Source organism: Corvus kubaryi, unplaced genomic scaffold (genome assembly GCF_017639235.1).
Source record: "Corvus kubaryi isolate FWS band 111438036 unplaced genomic scaffold, C.kubaryi_AGA036_p1.0 64923, whole genome shotgun sequence".
Lineage (NCBI taxonomy): Eukaryota > Metazoa > Chordata > Aves > Passeriformes > Corvidae > Corvus > Corvus kubaryi.
In genome coordinates this window covers 20,001-40,603 of record NW_024581612.1, presented here as the reverse complement: position 1 = coordinate 40,603, position 20,603 = coordinate 20,001, and the positions used below count along the sequence as shown (strand labels likewise).

The window sequence follows — 20,603 nt, the reverse complement described above, 5'->3', positions numbered from 1 at the left end:
TCTCTTCCACCCCCGCAGGAGAAGGGCTGTTTCTGACGCAGCTCCATCCCCCAGCCCCATCTCTGGCTGACGTGTCTTTGGCGTTCTCAGTTTGTTACAGCCAGAGAGGAAGAGAAATGTCTCATCCGGCTGTGGCTGTCCTTGCCTTTCCGCTCCTGTCACCCAGACCTGGCACTGGGCTCTCCAGCGACCATCTGCCTTCAGCTCTGGAGGGAGCACTGCTCTGCGGAGCACCCAGACAGACCTACGTGAAAAGATGGTGTGAGCCTCAAGGAACCTAGTTGTTAAGGAGAGACAGGAATATGCCAGTAATTTGATTTTTCATGTAAAACTCTGCTAGGAACTACTAGACTTTCCAAAATGTATTCCAAAGAAATGCAGAGATAGATTCCCGACCGGCATTAATCAGTGCTGATTAAGTCATGGAGCTACCCAATTTCTGCCTGGTGAGTACTTTTCCTGTCATTGATTTATTGCCTTCCTTAGAAAAATAAGACCTGGGAAATAAAGAGTTCAAGTAAATTTGCTCAGTTACCCAGCCAACTGTTGACTGTGGTACCAGGGATAATAAATGTTCAGGTGAAATTCCTCGTGCACATTCATGCACTGAGGCCAGGAGCAGAGGTGTCCCGTGGGCACTCCAGACCCTCCAGAAGCTGGAGGACACAGCTCAGCTGCAGCAACACATTCAGGGCCTGGGAAGAGCAAGAAGAAGATGGGAGCAGGCTGCCCAAGCTCCCTGGACACCTATGGGGCCACAGCCGATGACAGGTGCCTGCAGAGAGCCCGGTGCACCTCGTCCCTCATTGGGGAAGAGGGAAATGTGCTTTTCCTCAGCTGCCATGAGAATGTCTGTGCTCATGGGTGAGATCCAACATTTGCTACCAATATTCCTGTTGGTACCTGGCCACCAGGTGCTCTTTCTTTCCTCATATTTTTAACAAAACTCCTCAATGTGTATGAATTCAGGCTTGCAGGCTTGGGCTGTGTGGGGGGGTTATTGTTTTCCTGCAGACACATGGCATTATGGTTAAGTCACTGGATACGCTAACACCACCATCTGGATTTGTTTTTCAAATGACACCACATTATTTGTTAAATACTCTCTACCCCATCTTCTTTAAGATGTTTTAAGGATAAGTCTGCAGAGGTGTACACAGGACAATTCTTACCAGCTTTGTTTGTTTGACTCACCTGTTTGCCTCCAGCTCAATTTAGAGCATTTGTTGCATATTTTCATTAACCTGATATGACAAACTACTTTCATAAATGTATGAACTACACAGCATGAAGAGTACAGCTGCAGGAGGCCACCTGCTAGGGACAACATATGGGACTCTCCAAACAAAATAAATGTTTTGATGTTGGGGTATCTCTTTTATGACATTACCAATGGATCAGAGTCTTGCAGGAGCTTGTCCCTTGGAGAGGACATTAGATCCTTTAAAGTATGTATATCACCCATTCCTGAGCAGTTACTAACACTTCAGAATAGTATTTAAGTCATGGTTAGCAAATCCATCCATTTGCTATAGTAATTTGCTAAGTATAAGAAGGACCTTCAGTTTAATATGATGGAACAAAGTGAGATAACTCTCCAAGATACAGCTAAGCTGAAAGGAAAGGATTTCTTCACCCATGGTCTTAAACTCTGTCTCCCTTTTGCCTGTCAAAGGCACACAGCTCCTTTGTTTCTCATCCTATGACTCAGCTCAGGATGAAAGTCCCCCTGTGTGCTGTAATTGTGCTTTCACACGGCCAGAAGAGGAGCACTTAGAGCTCTACTACCCAAACTGTGCACATACTGACCATACATTTGCTGTATCAGGTGTTTAATGAAAGCTGCCTTGGTACAAACATGAGCCTATTTGCTCACCAGTGGCTCCTGTCACCAACCTCATTTAGTGACAATGAACAAGAAATTTATTTTTTTTTCTCCAAACCAGAATATTTACATATTTCAGCCCTGAGGCTCAGCCCACCCCACCCTTTACTCCAGATCTTCGCCTCTGCACCACTGTACTAAATAAATTAACAAGTTATCAACAAGACTGCCAGGCCACTATGGGCTCCCCATTACTGAGGCTGTCATTGCCACTCAGGACTCTGCTGGAACGTGACAACTTCACAGCAGAAGGTCAGTTCCCCCAGTCACTCTCTCACTGCTGCTTGGAGGCAACTTTTCTGAGAAATGATTTGTTATGTTAGAATCAGAGGCATATTTGTTAGTTAATTCATTCTGTAAAACTCAAATGAGATGAAAAACAAGCATAGATCTGACAAATGGCATTTAATTATGTCTGAGCCTAAAATTCATAATACATATTTATGCTGCCCTAAGTCATTTGCAGCCAAGGTCCCTTTTATTCTCGTAACTGAGTCCGTTTGCTGATATGGGAAAAGGATGTTGGTGATGGGTAACTCCATGTCCTTTCGCTACTTTGTGCCATCCCCTGCTCTGAACAGGCCATGGGCTTTCCCCAAGTTTACAGTGCAGCAGTTTCCTAGGTCTTATTATTCCATAGCCTGTGCAACTAATCCAAAGAACTTATGGGTACCCAATAATTTTATCTTGAAAAATGAAAATTTCTGATTTCTAATTTCTGACCACATCTTGTCTTCAACTTCTTTGTAGGTTTTTGTTTGAGGCTTGGGGTCTTGGAAGATACCAGACTAGAACTGCACTAGGACTATGTCCTTGTCCCTGCAGCCTGCCACTGTCAGGAAAAGCTGTTTTCTGCAGTGGAGGTGGAGCTGCCTCTACAGTGACACGAGGAGATAGGGTTAGCACAAGACAATTAAAAACACGTTGCATTGATGGTGCAGAGGTTTGAGAAACATGCAAAGCGCAGGCTCCTGGGAAATGGACACTGTCACATGTGGCTCGTTAGCACACTGAAGCTCTGACCTAGCAAATATTTACACGAACTTAAGTGCACATTTGAAAGGGCTAAATATACACCTGCTCCCCGCTTCAGCTGCCAGACATCTCTAGACTCTGCATTTGGTGCAAATGTCTTTGACTCAAAAACATATGCTGCAGTTTTGCTGAAAATGTAGGTGTATTTTTATAATGGTTTGGTGCTGTTATTGTGAAAGTAAGCTGTTTTTTAAGTCCTCTCAACACGTCATAGAGTATCCAACCAGCGTCCTGAGCAATGTTTGACTGGAGAGACTTAAGAGAGGAGAATTTTGGTCTTCTCCCCCTCTCCATCTTCCTTCCCTCTCTGCAGAGCCAGGTGCATTGGAAATACTACCCATGACCGTGAGGTCAGTGAGAGGCTCCTCATCCCCTGCTGTGGGCTCCCACTCCAGCCTGAGCATCCTTGCCTTTGGACCTCCTCCACCATGAGACAGCAACCCCAAAGAGCTTCACCTGATCTCCTGAATAGGAGTCTTTGAGGACAATCGGCCCTGGCATCTCAGGAAGAAGTGATTTCACAGCTCCTGCCTGGCTGCCATGCCAGCCCTGCCTCTCCTGCCGTGGGACTGCCAGCCTGGGGAGTGCTTTTCCCCCTCACTGACATCGTTGCTTTGCCACCGCAGCCACCACCTCCTCGCCTCCCCTCTCTTTTGGCATGCTGCCACCCAAACTTGCTGGGGAGCTTCAGGTTTTTTTGTTCTCTGGTGGGAAATTTCATTTGACCCTTTCAAGTGGGACAAGAACAGATATTAGATTTGTTGATGATGAAGTGCTTATATCTGAATTCAACAAAAGAGGTACAATGAAAAGATTGCAGCTGTTGAGCAAAAGCACCACACCTATTACAGAGTTCATATGCATTTACAAGTGGCACACCAGTGAAGGCTCTTCTCACCCTACAGATGTGCCCTCCTTCCCCAGAAAACTTGTTAATCTCTCCCTCAGCTCTGCCTGCTCTACATACCTTTGGGAAAACGTGGTGTTTGACTGTCTTGCCAGATCTTGCAATGATAGAACTGCTATTTGCAGGTAAAAACTATTTGAAGGTGTTTTATCTTTCTGTAAGTCTTATGGGTCTCCTTGATGAAGAATGGGACAGCAAGTTAAAACACCAGATACCTCAGGTTGTAAATAAATTCTGAGACTGCAATTGCCCTAGTGAATAGACACCTACATAATTATGCACGTATTTAGAAAGATAAATAAACAGGAAGAGAGAAAAATAGAAAAGATCATAGATGGATGGACAGACACATGGTTATATTTCAGTCAGAAATAGAATTAAATTTGCACTTATTTTCCTGATAAAGTCACACAGCTACTAAATTTTTTTCCCCAGAAATTAAGGTAACAAATCAACTCTGTCAGGAAGCAAGGAACTCAGACTTGGCAACAGAAACTGAAAGGAACCCCAAATCTCACATAACTGTTATCTGACATCATACAGCAACTGCACTAGGTAATAATGGCAATAAAGCATCTATTAACCAGAGAAAACCCTGATGAAATTTGTGGAAGGGTATGGCTTGCATTCAGTCAATCCTGCAAAAATAGCAAGTGTTACCCCTCATGCCAATGAACCAAGGACATTGGAGCATGATTGGAAAGAACCAGCAAACACTTTGCAAGCTCACCGAGGTGGCCCAGGCACTGGGTCAAGAGTCTGAGCTGAGTTAAAGAGAGCATGACCATCCCTGAATTCCTGCCCTGTGGCAGTGTCCAGGACAGCTGGTGAGTGCCAGAGCCCCACAAGGCAGCTTTCACTGCTGCCAGTTGGACTTTCCTTAGAAACACTCTGAGAATCCAGTCCTGCTGGAGCAGTTTGTGTTGGCTTGTCTCTCCCCACGGCCCTTACTCAGGGAACAGAGCAGGCACCAGGCAGGCTCCACACGCTGCATGGCACTGGGTGTCTGCAGAGAAACGTGGAGCTCCTGTGCAGAGGGAGCTTCCCTGGCTCCTTTTCAAAGCCTTGCATTCATTTACAAAGTCATAATTACACCGGACAAGCAACAACAATTGGGATTAACTAATAATTTATTCATAGCACCTTGGCCCTTTGTAAAGTCTCACAAACTTAATTTACATCCTTACACATCCAAGCAACAGATTTCTACTTAGAATAAACCATGGTATTTTATATTACTGATTTACTATGTCTAACTTCTAAGCAACAAGAAGATGTGTATTACTTGATTCAGGGTTTTTTTTTTTTTTTTTTGCTAAGCCTAGATTATCTTCAAGGTCTTGAAAGCTGTTACAAAATTCAGATGAAGAGTGCAGAACTCACACTCTAGGTGCAAAGCCACAGGTCCCCTGCCTCCAGGACATTAGAGATGTCTTTCTCACCTTGCTGGCTTCCAAGGGCAGAGCTCCAGGTGCACCACTGTGGCTCTGAGTTGGAGGTTCAGAGTACTTTTGTGGACAAGTGGTGTCATTCAGCAAAGCCTGCAGCAAAACTGTGGAAATTTTTCATTGACTTACGCACAATTCAGCATTTGCTTTGCACTGATGAAGTAAATGTTCAGCTAATTACTTCATGCAGCTTCTACTCCCAGTATTGAACCATTGCTTCATTCTCTGTTCCTGCTCCCTTACCAAATGGTAGTAGATTATTTTATGGGATAACCTCATTTTCCTTCCCTTCCGGTGCCTTTCTAAGGCAGACCTGGAGTTGGCAGAAAAAAACAGGCACAATGAGTTAGACCTAGTTAGAGCAATCAGGGATTTTAGGCTCCTTCCTCATCCCAAGTGGCTCTAGCAGTTTCCTTTTATTCTTTAACATTGTTTGTATTATACACACAGCTGCTCCCCTAACTTTTTCATATTACATGTTTATTTATTTCTTCCTATTTTTTAAAAATTTTAAGTTTCTCTCTTTGGTTTTACAATTGCATCAATTTATTTTTACTACTTCAAAAAATTATTTGCTTGTAATTAAACCCACAAATCCAATAGTCCCTAAATGTAAGAGTAACCTGTGTTTATGAGGGGGACACAGGGGCAGGTTTTGAAAGCTGAACCACATCATTTCATGATCCATAATCAGTTTTAAGGGGTATTCTATTATTACTTCAAGGACCAGGTGTCTAAAAAGGTATCATTTTTCTCACCAGCTTTTGCTAGATAGTTTAAAAAAAGGTATTAATGCAGCTGTACAGGTTATAGCTGAGTGTGTGACTGCCTGGTGGATTTACACGCGCAATTACCCCAAAAGCACGCAACCCTCCGAGACTCACACATGCAAAAAGCCTCTTGGCTGGAAAACTCTTGGCATGGATGCTCCATTTCCATATGCAGTCACACTGAATATGCATATACATTAGGTGCAGGAGCACACATACATTTTTCAAACTGGAGGCCTTGGTGTGAACCTAAAGAAGAAAAGACAAATGCTGCGAAAAAAGGGTTTAGGTCAAATTCAGTGAGCAAGGATGAATCTGCTGGGTTGTACTCATGTACCTTCTACCAATGCACATCATTTTCTTCAATTAAAAATGCAAAAAGCTGTGGATTTTTAGTTTTCTTCTTTATGCCTTTACATCCTTTGAAAATTTATAATCTTTAATTTTCCCTTTCTGATTCTAATAGATGAAAAAAACAGCCCAATGTAAATTTTTGTCCAAAATAGACAACAGAAAGAAGTGTTTCTGAGTACTAACATGTTTAAAAATCAGGCAACCAAAGACTGTAAACATCGACTAAGGTGTCTGAATTTAGGCACCTATTTTTTAAAACCTTGGCTTTGAAAATAAAGTATCTGAATGTATATAGAAAATATAAATCACCAGTCACTTCTATTACATGCATGTTTATATAAAGACCTTAGAACACATTTTTAAAATGTAAACGTTCCTTAGTATGTTTAACTATGTGTCTAAAGAAGACGTAGGACAGAAAGAAAACAAAATTTGACAAATGTTTCTGATCAATCCTGAAGAAATCAATAGGAATTCACTCACAGCATGATTTCATTTAACTTTCCATGCTAGGAATAGTAACCTGGCTTTCTGTTAAAGCAAAAGCATTCGTACTTCTTAGCGATTTAATTCTCATGTCAACATGTATCAGGCAGGCAGAGAATGGTTTGGAGACTGGGAGGGGAAGGAGTAGTGGATGGAAACATACGGAAAGTGTGTGGACTGAACTGTATGGTTGGGTGACTTCATTTCACCAAAACTAGTTTTTAATAGAAAACGGGGTTTTCATTGAGATGCATATTTCCCTTCCCCTTTGAGGGAGCAGAAAGTGTCTGTTTCTCAAACCATCTTTTAATGTTTATTTGAAAAATATCTAAAACCTGAAAATTGGAACAGCTTGGTAGGGAAAAGAGAGAAAAGCCATTGAATCCTGACCACCACATCAGTTCCTTGGTGGGAGCCACAGCCTGGATGTCTGGAGTGTCTCCCATCCCTGCAGCCATGAGCCCCAGAACACCCAGGAGTTCGGTATCTTCATCATGCACACTCGAAATGTGCCACTTAAAGGAGGTGGGACAAGCCCAGACAACAGGAGAATGAAGATATGCAACCACAGCTCTCGTGAATGAGCTTGATTTTTTTTTGGCCAAAAAGATAAGTATTTTGTCCCATAACTCAATTATCTCAACAGAGAATTTTGTTTTGGAAATGTCATCAGTTTTAGGTTTTTTCAAAAAGTTAGACTTGAGTGAAGAAAGCCACTGCTTTCTACCTTCCCAAGCAAGGCAAAACTGTTGGCACTCCAAGTTCCTGTATTGAACTTGCTTCTACTCCTTAGCAGACCAGAACCTTGCATGGTGTATGGAAACCAATGGAGCATTCAAACCCAGAGAACATCTGGTTTACAATATTTTCTTCTTGCTTTTTCATGGTTGTGCTCCTGGAACCACATTTGGGTCCACAAGTGAGGGTGTGCACGTATGTCTGTTCTTATTTATTCTAAATATAAACTGTTTTTTGAAAGGGCATTATTCATAGACAGATGAAAGAGCACTTCTTAGAAGTCTGGTTCAAAACCTGAAGTTGTCATAGGGTGCCATACTGGACTAAAGCAAAGTGTGGAAAGAGTGTTCTCCAAATTCTGAGAGAGTCCTGGTCGGAAAGTTATGGATAATAAAAAAGATCCCAGCTTTGCTGCTTCATTGAATCCCCAGTTATATATAAAGCAGATGTCATCTTTGCAATATACAACATGTAGGCTAAGAAACTGTATCAGCCAGTGACATCTGAGAGTGACATTGCTTTGAAATGCACCTTTCCATCTGTGTACACACAAAATTATGTGTGCTCACACACACACAGTCTGTATGGCTTAAACACAATGATTTATGATGATTTTTTCCATCAGGAGCCAGAGTTGACTGACCATATAATTCATACAAAAAAGACAAAAAAATGTTTTACTTTCAGGCTGAACTGATGAGTGAGTCTGCAAAAGGAAACACCACAAAATCCAGTTTCAGTCCAATAAGCTGAAGAGGCTCTATTATTATGATCTTTATTTTCATTATTTTTGTGGGCAAGTATGAAGCAAAATAGCTGTGTCTGTTTAGCTGCCTGAACAATAGAAAAGTTTATGCAGCTCTTGAGCTGAAATGTTTTTGACAGTTTTCAATTTCAGCTCTTTTGATTTGGTAAGAAATCTGCAAAAATATGATTTTGAAAATCACCAGTTTCATGCTTTATTCCTTTCTCGAAATTAGACTATATTGTCCAACTTCTCTTCACTTACTGTGTCTGAGGGAATCCTAGAGAATAGCTGGGAAGAATCAGTGCTGGGCTGTTGCTTAGAAACCTCCTGGGTTTCTATAATATTGCCTGATGTAATAGTTATATTGCCCACTTGCATCTGTTAACAAGCAATACAGCAGAATCCACAGGTACCAATAAAGAAACAAACCTGGAATTCATTACTTTCCTTGAAAATTCATCAGTGCTTTTTCTAGCTTGGCAAAATGTTTTTCTCAGGTGCTAATTAATAAAATAGGAGATGTACTGCCTCTACATGTATCTACTTTATATAGATTTATTTATTTTGCCCCAGGGAAAAGATGTTAAGAATGTAGTGTGTTAGCATAATGGCAATTTTGCAATGCCATAGAAAGGTATGAGGTATGAGCTGTGGTTCTGTGGGATTTTCTTTGCTGAAAGCTGTAGTGTGGCAATATGACCATTTTCTTAATGTATTTTTAAGAGAAGTAATGCGGGTGCCTTTGTAAAATCAGTAGGACAGGACATTTTTGTTGAGTGCTATTAGTAGACTCTCAGCAAACCCCAAGCAACAAGAACTGTCTTACCTTAGTAGTGTCAGCATTTCCAAATCCAGGGGTGTAAAAAGTGCAGATGCAACGATGAGAGCAACGAGACAGACTCCACAACCATGCACGTGAAAATTATGTACTTCTATATTAAAAGAAATTTAAAATCAACTTTTAAGATACAATAATGAAAGTTTTTCTCTTAAGAATGAGGACTACAATTTTTCCAACAAAAACCAAGAATGCAAACTCACATAATTGCTGATGTTGGGGTACGAGGAAAGCACCAGAGAGTTAAGTGAACTGGCAACACTTTGCAGCCCAAACCCCAGCAGCTCATCCCTCACCTGAGTATGACCCAAAGACCAGCGCAGCCGCTGGATACACCCCTATTCAGTGCTCTGAACAGTCCTATGGCCCTGCCAGGGTAAGAGATATGTTCCACTTGTGTCCTTAGAGCACACACTCACTCGTCACATGGGAGTTCCAAGCTGCCATGGATACACCTCCTTTTGGAGGCTGCCAGCTGAAGCGCTTTTACAAGCCCATCACCAGCAATTGGTTTCCTGCATTTAGAGGAGACAAAATAAAATTATTGCAGCCCAACCCTCAGTCATTAAGCGTGGGGGAAAGCACAGGAAGAGTTGTAGGGAAGAGTAGACTCTGTGACAGTTACTTTTTGTAAGTAAATCTTACTCATGGGAGTGCGGCTCCTGTTTAGATGGATTACATTTGGCTCTATCTGGGGGCCTAGATTTGCGAGGGAAAACAGTTTAAACTCCTGGTTTGCCATTCCACTTATTCTCAGCAGGCAGAGGAATTGTGTTGGAGTACTGCAAAAGCCGAGGTTGTTCACCGACAGCAAACGTGGGGGCGGATGCTCATCGCCAGGCGTGGGGATTTGGGAATGCAACTCGCATTAGTGTTAATGGGAGTTACATGCGTAAATCCCTGCCCTTCAACATGATAATACATAATATACCCCTTAATTTTTAATTCACCAGGGTCTCAATTTTAGAGCATTTTCATATAGTTTGTCCTAATTATAATCATTTTTAATGACAGCTTAAAAATGTCACATGACTGTCTTATCACATACGGTACTTAATTTCTCAAGTGAACAGTTTCCATGTGGTGTATTCTGGGAATTTTGAGAACTAAAACACTGAGGAAAAAACTACTTTGTATAATCAAATGAGATGTTATTATTCCACTATGTTTTATATACACTGGAACGGAGTTTCTTACAGTAATGGTGACCATTTTGAAAAGAACTTAAGAATAAGATAGTTTTTTGTTTTTGAACGTTATTGGCTTAATCTCAATCTCATGGACCAGGGCTTTTGGTCTACCTCTCATTGCCAGTATTACAGTAAATTAATAGGTAATTATTAGCTAATGCAGGCTTTGGGGAGGTTTCAGCCTATTTTCATTTTTCATTTTCTCTAGGACTTGAAAGACTCTAAATATACAGCTACAACATCACTATTTTTATATTAATATATTATCAATATATTAGCATTGTATGTTATTTTATTCTGCAATAATATATCTATTATCATACTATTATACATAGTATACCACTAATGTATTAGTAATGTATTAAGCTATTAATTATTACATTGACATGCAGCAGACAAGCACTCTCAATCTGAATCGGAAGGACAAATGGTCAAGTTTAGAGTAGAGCCACACACCCCGTATCAAATGTTGGCCTTGCCTTCAGCATCTCATTTGGGCAGGTAAACCAGTAATTACTGGAGTAACTGGTCCTGCATCACACACATAACAGAGGACCATGTGCCATGAGCCCAGCATCCAGAAACGTGCTAAGGATCTGCCTCACCATTCCATGTGCCCCAAAAAGCGTCCATGCACCGGCCTCTTGGAATCCAACCACGACAGCCACAGACACAGAATTAGACCAGCAACTGTTCCATGTCCCATTTGAAGCATTTCCCTGCTCTTCAGCCCGGCCTCTGAGTTCTCTTATTTCAGTTTCTTCAACTAATGGTTTTCTAGTTTGCCTTCGTGTTGACTAAACCGACTCCTGTTTTATTTTTAGCTCTTTGCTTTCAGAGGAAGCAATATATTTTTTACTACTAACAGGTATAGAAAGGGCTGCTGCCAGAAAATACGTGAATAAATAGCAGGCAAAGATTTCAAAACCCACCTAAGTGAGTTAAAAATATAAGTCCCATTTTCAAGAGTGATGGAGGGCTTAGATACCAAATACCATGTTTAGTAATAGATTTTTAAAAGTAATTACTTATCTAAGGAGAGCACATATGACTTAAAAAAAATTCTCAGCAATTAGCATTAGTAATTAATAATATTTTAAATGTTTTATTTCAACTGTGCTCAAGAAGTCATTTGTTTAGTCATGGGAGAAAACACTCCTGTATGCCCTGAGGTTACTAGATTTCTTTGGACATCCTCATTCTGAACAATTTAGGAGTGCAAACAGCACTTGGACTTTTGTCATGAGACTGTTCTTGAAAGTTTTGCCTGAAAACAAAATTTGACCTGCAGTTAAATTTTGGATATGTTTACCTTGCTTTCCATTAGTGGGAAAGAAAGGAAGTGGACTTTATCTTAAACCACACAAAAATGTTGGACTGCACCAGAATGTGTATGTCCATGTTTTATATATCCTCTAATTACTGAACAACCATGACTATAGAGGGGAAATAACTTGCCAAATTAGTAGCCTTCAAACTGTCACTTTTTATAAAGAGTAAATGATAAAAAGAAATGTAGCACTCATTTGTTAGTCATTTTTATGGGTAGCTTTAATCCGTTTTGTGCATAGACTCCAGTTGTTGGTATTGTTTCCACTAAAAGAAAAATAATTTGGCTGCCGCTGCAACATTTTAAGCTTTCACTGTTACTATAAAAACAATCCCCAGGAGATTTTTTTTTTAGTCTCCTTGTATTGCTGGTTTGCAAGGACTTAGGAAGTAAAAGTTTAAAACGGCCTGGTAACAGACAAATCACTTTTAAAAGCCAGCATTGTACTGGCCTGGGAGTGCTACAGGAAAAGCTACTTTAAAAAAAAAAAAGGAAAATGCAACAGTACAAAAGCTAAGCAAGCCTAATTATTTTTTAAACAAATATATGGAGGTCATCTAAACTATGAATGCATGAGAGGCCTTTTCCTACATGTGAATTGTCAGATCCATGCTGGATAGGCATCCAGGCAGAGCTCGGCTTTGTAACGCTGCTCCCAGTAGGAAGGCATCTCAGCATTTGAGTAATGTACTTTAAAACAACAACGTACTTTTTCTGAACGCATTAAGGGTGAAGTTTTCAAACTGGGGTACCTAAAGATAGATCTGTCTTGTGACAGCACAGAGCTATCTCTGGTCAAGAGTTTTGGTATAGCCTGGGGCTTTTTGGGTAGGTGTGTTAAATCACAGATTTTCAGAGACTGCAGCTAAAACTTTGTGATTTTCTAATTTTGGTGGAGAGGTTTGTCTATAATGAAAGTGCTGCCTGAGGTCTTCAAAACATTTCAAATAAATAGACAAGGCTTTTCAGTGGAGTAAAAGAAAGAGAGGAACATAAGTACCACTGGGATTTAAAGAGATTTGGGTGTTCAGCTCCTACAAACTCCCTTGAAAATCCCAGTCCTCTTTCGTAAATGACGGCTGAATCTCGACAGATTTGGTGGTTCATTTTGGCTCATTGTCTGCATCCGCTCAGCCTGGAAGCTGGCCCGGGAATTTCGTTAGACCATGAGAAGTTTGCAGGAGAGTTTTCAGCTCTTGGTTCCCAGGTATCTGAGGCTTTGCCACTTCCACTTCCCCCAGCCAGAAAACGCAGAGACGTGCAACCGTTTGCGAAAAAGGCTGGCCAAACCCTTTCTGAATCAAAGGAATATTCATGTTTTGGATCAAAGACTGGGGGAAGGATTTGACTAGCTCCTGCATTCTCTGTCCTGTGCTGCCAATGTCTGGTCCTAAATTATATCCATTGGCCAATGCAGAACATCTTATTGAGGTTATTTTTTAGCACAAGTAAAATAAATAGTATCAGGTTTTGATCCTTAGGAGGAACCATGAAAAAACGTTCTTTAGCATATCTTGTTTTTAAGACTCCAAGTCTCCATTTTCAAATAACTGGGTCTAGAGCCAGGCTCCAAAATATATCTTGACGCATGCAGCCAAGCAATCATCTTTCTAAGGAAAACTGCTGAGCACCTGCTGCTGCTCCTCCTGACGCCCTTCTCATGGCAAACCAAGTCACTTCTGCATGGGCCAAACACTTCCATCTGGCCTCAAAGAACTTTCCAGGACCTGAGAGCAACTGAGGAAGGCTCAGTCCTAGACATGAACATGGATGCCTTAGGCTGGGGTGGATCTGGGAGCTCTAGCTGTGGTCCAGGCACGCAGCTAGTGCAGAACAAAAAGACAATCACTGTGTCAGAGGGCTCACACTGGATGTGCCAGACTCCACATTACACTCTCAAAAGGCTAAAACAACGCTCTGGCAATTAGCACGTGTAAAGCCCTCAGCTATTTATGTCCTAGGAAATAGCTTGGATTTTATTATTTTTGGGTTAAGACATTCCAAACGGCAAAGCAGCAGTTATTTGTCTGCCATCTATTGATGTGCTGTCTTGATCTCTAATCGAGGCCGAGGGGGATACATTTCCACCTTTAATCCTTCAAACTTTCTAATGCTTTCATGTACAAATGTATACAGTAACTTGGCATTAGCATTCCACAAATATGCAAATTGTCTGTCAGATTGGACAGGCTGCATGCATTTGAAGTTGTGTTGACAGCCTACAGAAAAAAGACATTCTCAGCTCAAACATGAACAAGATGTTTATATCCTTTTTCCCTAAAAACATACATTTTATGTTTTAAGCAGAGATGGGAGCAAACTGCAAAATTTGGATCAAGACATCTTTTGCACCCATAAAATTTGGGGATGTCTGCATCAGGGGATTTTGATTCAGCTGGCTCTTGGAAAGGGGAAATTCAGCTCAGATTTGGCTTGTGTTCCAGCCTTCACAAAATACAGCGGGAATTTGCACATGAGCCTCTGTTTCCAAGTAGGTTAACGCATAAAAGAAGCAGCTCAGAAGGTGTCATTATACTCTAGTGAGCTTTGCAGTTGGTGGCAACAGCAGTTACCTGACAAAGTACCATCTTGCCAGTCAACAGAAAAGGAAGCTGTAGAGCCCAGCATCTTTCCTGGCCCGGGGAAAGAGAACCAGAAACAGCAGTGGTGGGAGCTCGTGGATGCTCGTTGTGCTGGGAGCACTGATAGGCACAGATGCAATAGGCATCCACCTCCAGAATTCAGCCCCTCAGAAGCTCTCACCTGGGGGCTGCAGAGTCCTGCAGACCCTCCAATGTGTGGGTGTCTGTGTGAACCCAGACGAACTTATATTCTTTTTTTAAGCACATGCCCAATATCATGCAGCCTCATAAAAGCAAGGTGTTTATCTCCCTGACTTCAGCAAATTTCACAGACCAAGAGTTTTGTCAGCAAGCCTATAGACAAATGTCTTCTTTGACTACATATGTCTAAGTATTTTAATTCAAACAGATTTAGTACAAAAATATAACTAAGTATGCCTCTAGGTTCCCTGCCTTAAAATGAAGGACTGAACTCTCTTCGTTTCTTCCGGCCTACCATGCAGGTATAGCAAACTAGATGTCTGTAGTTCTGGCATATTGTCTGCTCCAGGGGAATATTGTCCTAACTTGTGACTCGACATGGAAAAAAAAATGCTGTTTAATAAGCGACTGCATCGAGAGCTGTGATTCAGATGGGAACCTTATCTAATAGGTGCATTTTGACACCCTGCATCTGGACATCCTGTACAAAGCATCATAAGGTCTGGAGCAAATTTTTGGTACAGAAGCTTCTTCTGCAGCTCATCGAAAAATTAGCTTCAGTGGTAAGGATCCACTGAAGAAAGCAAGAAATATCCCCATGACGTCAGGGTCCCAGGAAGCTAAAGAATCTGTGAAGTAATGAGTGTCTTTGGAGCACAAGTTGAAATTCTGTCAATTAAAAATCTTTCCTGTAGCAAACCACAGATGATTTGAAGGAGTGGAAATTTGAAAGAGGGAAGCTGTAGAACTTAAAATACATTTTATGGAAAACACTAGAGCTTTCCTTACTTCACTGTTAGAAGACTGAAGGGAAAACATTAGACTTGGGTTCCTCCAGCATTCACCAGCTAATTTCCCGTGGCTGTATAAGTTGGGCACGCCTGTGACACTGCAGGAGCTCAGATACCAACCACCTTGGCTCCTGGGGATGCACTCTTTACTGTGCAGTTCCCACAAACCCAGCCCTAGCAACCTCCTGACTCATTTTTATTTGCAAAGCCTGTGCTTTAGGTTTTCCGTGTGGCGGGCAATGCTATGAAGCCATGCGAGCTTGTGGACTCACTGGCTGCCTTTTGGCACTCGTGCACTGACCAGTTTCTGGGTCATGTGGCAGAGCTGTCTGCTGAGATACTGAGCTCTGGTCAAAGATCCTCACTTCATATTCCAGCTTGGTAAATGCCAGATAGCTGTTAACTTCATCAGGCAGGCAAAATTACTATCGTTAGGCCACCAACTACAGAAAAAAGGTCACTTCATTATTTCCCTGGAGAGCCTTGGGAGGCTGGAGCTGCTCAATGTGCCTCAGAGCAGTGGGGGAGTTTGTGAAGCATGTGTTGGATTTGTAGAATTCAATCTCAAGTTATGCCAGCCCATATTTTAGCAGCCATTTTGGAGGCCTAATTCTCCTCTATGGGTATGTATTTTTTGCCAGCAACAACGGTGCTGAAAAGATCAGCAAATACCTTCAAAGAATGTTCTTCGATAGCTTCCCAAAAGTAAAGAAAGGACAGCTGGTGCCAGAAGAATGGCTCAGAATAGGAATGAGAAACCTAGCTGTAAAGAACAATAAGTGTATCAGGAGCCTGCTCTGACAAACAGGACATAATCACTTGCAGGATGAGGCCTCGGCGCTGCTGCGATGCCGGTGATTCGTGTGGTCTTCAGGAGAGTTGACAGCAGGAACTATGCCTTTGCTTACTTCATACAAGTAGATAACTCAGCAAGAGCAGAGAAATCATTTGACAGAGGCCAGATTCAGAAGGCATCTGAAATGTCTTTCTTTAAAGATAATCATGTTAGGAATCAAAAGGGGTCTAATGTTAGAGACTTGCCTTTCAAATGCAACAAATGATTATACCTGTCAAGATTTATGGACAGATTTATTTATGTTGACAGAGGGACCACTAATAGTTTGACAAATGAGAAGTCTTGACAGATACAACAGATATGTTCAAGTATATTTCCTCCTGTTTGAAATAGGAAATGAGTGAGTTATGACAAGCCTGTAATGTATATTGATATGACTTTTCCTAGGCTCCTTCTACAGAAGTAGATGCATTCTATGCTGCTGGATACTGATCTGGAAAGCCAGTTATAACCCTCATCATCAGTGACCCTCTATCTTCCTTCATCAAGAAAGTATTTAAAATGGCTAGTTTAGAGAAAACAGGAAGGCAAGCTTTTCCAGGTGGTGCTCCTGCATGGAAAATTTAACTTCCAAAGTAAGGCAAGAATCTAGAGGAAAGAAATATTAGGGTCTCAGGAAGCTTTATATTTAGAATAATTACTAGCCAGGGATTTTTCACGTAAATTCACAGCAAACCTAATACTTCTTCCCAGCACGGAATGCCAGGCATCATTGTACCATCGAGGCTTGTGGCCAGCTCCAGCCAAGAAAGATCTATCCCAAGGACTGCTGCAGTCCTACAGCATGGAAACAATTCCATGCTAAAACCTCATCCAGGAAAGGTATAGAAAAGCTATTGCTATGCATGAGCATCTGATCAAAGGCCAGCCCAACAAACAAGACACCAGCAGCTTCAATGGACTTTGCCTCAGGCTCTGAGATCTTTTAGGAGTTTTATGCAGGATCGAGCAACCATTACATCTCCAGCTGTGAAAGACAGAACAACCTGTTAAATGTTGCTCTACCATGCAGCAGCCTTTAAATGCTACTTTCATTTTACAGACAGTGACTAACTCCTCATTTAAGTACAAGACTTCCAACCTTCTCACAGCATGGAAGCTCTGGACAATCCAAGCGAGGAGAGACTGGAAGGAGAATCCCACTTTGTTGCTCCAAAGGCTGCCATCCTCTCCAACCTGGGAGTGTGGTCAGCTTTGATGAAACAACACTTGGTACCAGACCAGTGTCTGTCATTTGTTGTCGGTTTGGGTGCCAGACCCACATTTTCAAAGAACAATGGGACAAATTACCACGTCCCCCAAGGCTTTACAACAAACACAAACAAGCAATTAAACAAACACATGCTCTTGTCACTCAGCAATTAAAGCATTTCCTGATCCCTTAATAAAAGCTGATCAAGTTTCCACATATTAATGTGACTTTGCACACTCGACCAGTTTATTGCATTAAGAACCCATCCTGTGTCTTTGGCCGATTAAAGCCGATCTGGCTGCCCTCCCTGGAGATCCTCCCCAGGAAGGGGTAGGGAACAGACATATTTGAATCAGGAGTATGTCTGACATCAAAATGCATTTAACTAAACCACAATGGGTAATGTTGTTCATGCAAAAACATTTTGGTGTTTCAAAAAACCATTAGAGGGCATCAAGGGAGGACTGGAGTTTTGAAAAAGAATGAACCTTGACAGGCTAAACTAACTATTGCTCTTTCACCAGTGTACTCACTTGCCTGGAAAACTCCAGAAGGCCTATTAATTATTTTGGTGTTGTTCATGAAAGTCATCTGAGCTGGCAATTGCCAATCGCATCAGTCTGTGACATTCCAGGGGCCGACAGTGCCATCTCCTTCGTATAAATCTGTTAAATTACTAATATACTGAAGTATCTCAGCTTAAAACCCACTCTCATATTCCTTTATCCATTTTGCATCTGGCTTCCTCTGAGGTTGAAAAACAAAGCACACCCCAAACACTTACCTCCTTGCCAGTCATTTTAAGCATGCTGTTCTTTGTTAAAAAAAAAAAAAAAAAAAAAAAAAAAAAAAAAAAAAAAAAGGAAAGTCTGCTCTGTAATTACCAGACACAGCCGTGGGAGTGGTTAATCTTTTAAAGCAACATTATGAATTATAATACCAAGTGTATACTTCATTGTGGTAATCCTGCAGTAATGCAAGCAATATTAGCATGTTCTGGGAGGCAGAGTACTGCCAGGGGACCAGGGATGCTTGCAGGAGAAGAAAAGGGGAAGATTTCACAGTAATGAAAACGATGTTGTGTTTAGTCCCACAAGCTAAAAACAAACTAAATATTTATGATAAACGAAAAGAATAAGGAGGATTATGGTGTCATTCACTGTAGAATAAAATATTACCTAATCTAAACATTTACATAAATAGCAGGAGGATAATGCACACTGAATTTAGATGGTTCAAAGAGAGGAGGAAATTAACTGTAACAACAGTGTAATTTTTGCTGTGCACAGTGGTGGGTGCTCCTGGGGCTTCTCTCCTCTCTGTGCCACAGAGCCCAGCACAGCAATGGCATTTGGGGCTACCAGACCTCAGATTAGAAAGGATGGAAGACATGTTCCCGCTCTGTGATGGAAAAACCTCCAACTCCATCCAAGGAGTTTTCTGGTGTAGACTTCTACTACCTGAAGCAAAAAAAAAAAAAAAAAAAAAAGACTTTACCTGACAGTGCTGGCAGGCTCTCAGGGGCTATCCCAAAAAGAGATGGTGCCAGCTGAGATGGGGTGTAGGCACCTGAATTCCACCCACGTCCCCAGGTCCACCACTGCTGAGCTCTGATGATAGCTGCTCTGTTTGCTCTGCCTCATTTTTTTGACCATCTGGCTCCCTGGTGTCTCAACCATGGTTCCATTCAGACCCAAAACCCCCATCTGGATGGAGCTGTCAGGCTCAGCACCTGCCTCTTGCTGTACTACCTGATGGGCAGAAGCCACCAGTGCCCAAGCTTCAGGCTCTCCTCAGGACACAAAACCTGAATTCACAGCCCTCCTGCATGAAAACAGCTGTTAAAGCATTTTTCCCCCATCCTAGCTTCATCTAGCCTTGCTTGCTCTCCATCCCTATGAGTCTTTCAGGACCCTGCCAGTATGTTGAGTCCCACTGAAGCCTTTGGGTTTGTTTTGGGCCAGATTTCTGTAGGCAGATAACCCTGCAGGATCATAGCTAAAGTCTTCTGAATGCAGGGGCGATGCCATTTAACCACATCTTTCTGTAGCTGAAGCTGAATCACAGCTCTATTTAAAATCATCTTCATTCGAGGCCTGAGTTCATTAATTAATTATATCAAATTTCCAGTTGGAAACCCTTATTCTTTTTGCATTTGGTTTGTACCATGAAGTAGAAAGTAATGCATACAAAGGAATAAACTATAAAATTTTTCATTCATTAGGTAACATTCGAAGTAGCTTTTTTTCAGCACCCTAAAGAACATTGTCAAGAGTAATGATATTCCTTTAGAATGGGAACCCTCCTAGAGAATCCCATTGCAGCATTATGATTCTCCAATAATATTTTTAAAACAATTCAGCAAACTTACAAAAACAGGTTTATACACAGTATTTCATAAGGATCAGTCTACAAAAACAACCCTGTAGAAATAGCATTGTAATATAGTACATACATCTGAATATTCAGCAAAAGGCTTCGTTTAGAACCATAGCGGCACTTTTGGATTGAAGAATGCCAGCATGAGGCAGGACACTGAGTCACTCTGGTGTTCTCCCAGACCTAACTCATAGCCCATGACTGAGGCTACTTTGCAAACAGACCCAAACTGGGATCCAAGCTAGTACAAGGCTGTGCATTTAAACACGGGTGGTAAACTGCTGTGCAACTGTTTGAGGGAGAATTGATTTTCTTCTGGTTGAAATGTGCGAAGATCCTTTGGTTTATCCGAAGAAGTAAACCTAAAGATAACAGTTTGGTAACCCAGGGTGATGTTTACAACTGTACTGAATGTGACAGCTTTCAAAGTATTATGTATATTTCTAAGGCTGTACATGTACAGCTCTGACAGCATGTCAGTTATAATTCTTGTAAAAAATGGATGTAATTTATTATGGTTCAAATATAGAATAAACTATATAAATGCTTCACCATAAAATACTAATTTCCTCATTGCTGAGGGGCTCATCTGCATTCTAAATAGCAGTAAAGATGTTTTAATTGAATAGGTTTTTCTTCCCTTTTCCTGTCAGCTTCAACATGACTGGCTAGGGTTAAAATAGATGCACAGAACTGGAGGAAATCGCTGAACAATAAAGGAAATCTTACCCACAAACAGGACAACTACGCTACCAGAAGTTAGGGGTGAGCTGGGTTTTTGTGTTCTGGGGGGGCAGCTTTGGAGGTTGCTCATGTGTGATTGATGGTACTTGTAAATAATACCAGTTGGCAGACATTAGTAACACTTTGTCT

At 41.5% G+C, this 20,603-nt stretch overlaps 2 long non-coding RNA genes across 2 annotated transcripts in view; one reads left to right on the top strand and one right to left on the bottom strand.

Moving 5' to 3' along the window:
• The first annotated feature begins 242 nt into the window (after positions 1-242).
• On the top strand, positions 243-6,429 carry LOC121672744. Its single transcript, XR_006018964.1, has 2 exons — positions 243-446; positions 2,636-6,429. It is a non-coding gene; the product is annotated as an uncharacterized LOC121672744 (long non-coding RNA).
• Positions 5,116-20,603, bottom strand: part of LOC121672743 — a 21,574-nt gene continuing 6,086 nt past the window's right edge. Inside the window, exons 2-4 of the long non-coding RNA XR_006018963.1 lie at positions 9,198-9,303; positions 6,160-6,294; positions 5,116-5,588 (exon numbers count right to left, since the gene is read on the bottom strand). This is a non-coding gene — a long non-coding RNA (uncharacterized LOC121672743). The remainder of the gene's footprint in view (positions 5,589-6,159; positions 6,295-9,197; positions 9,304-20,603) is intronic.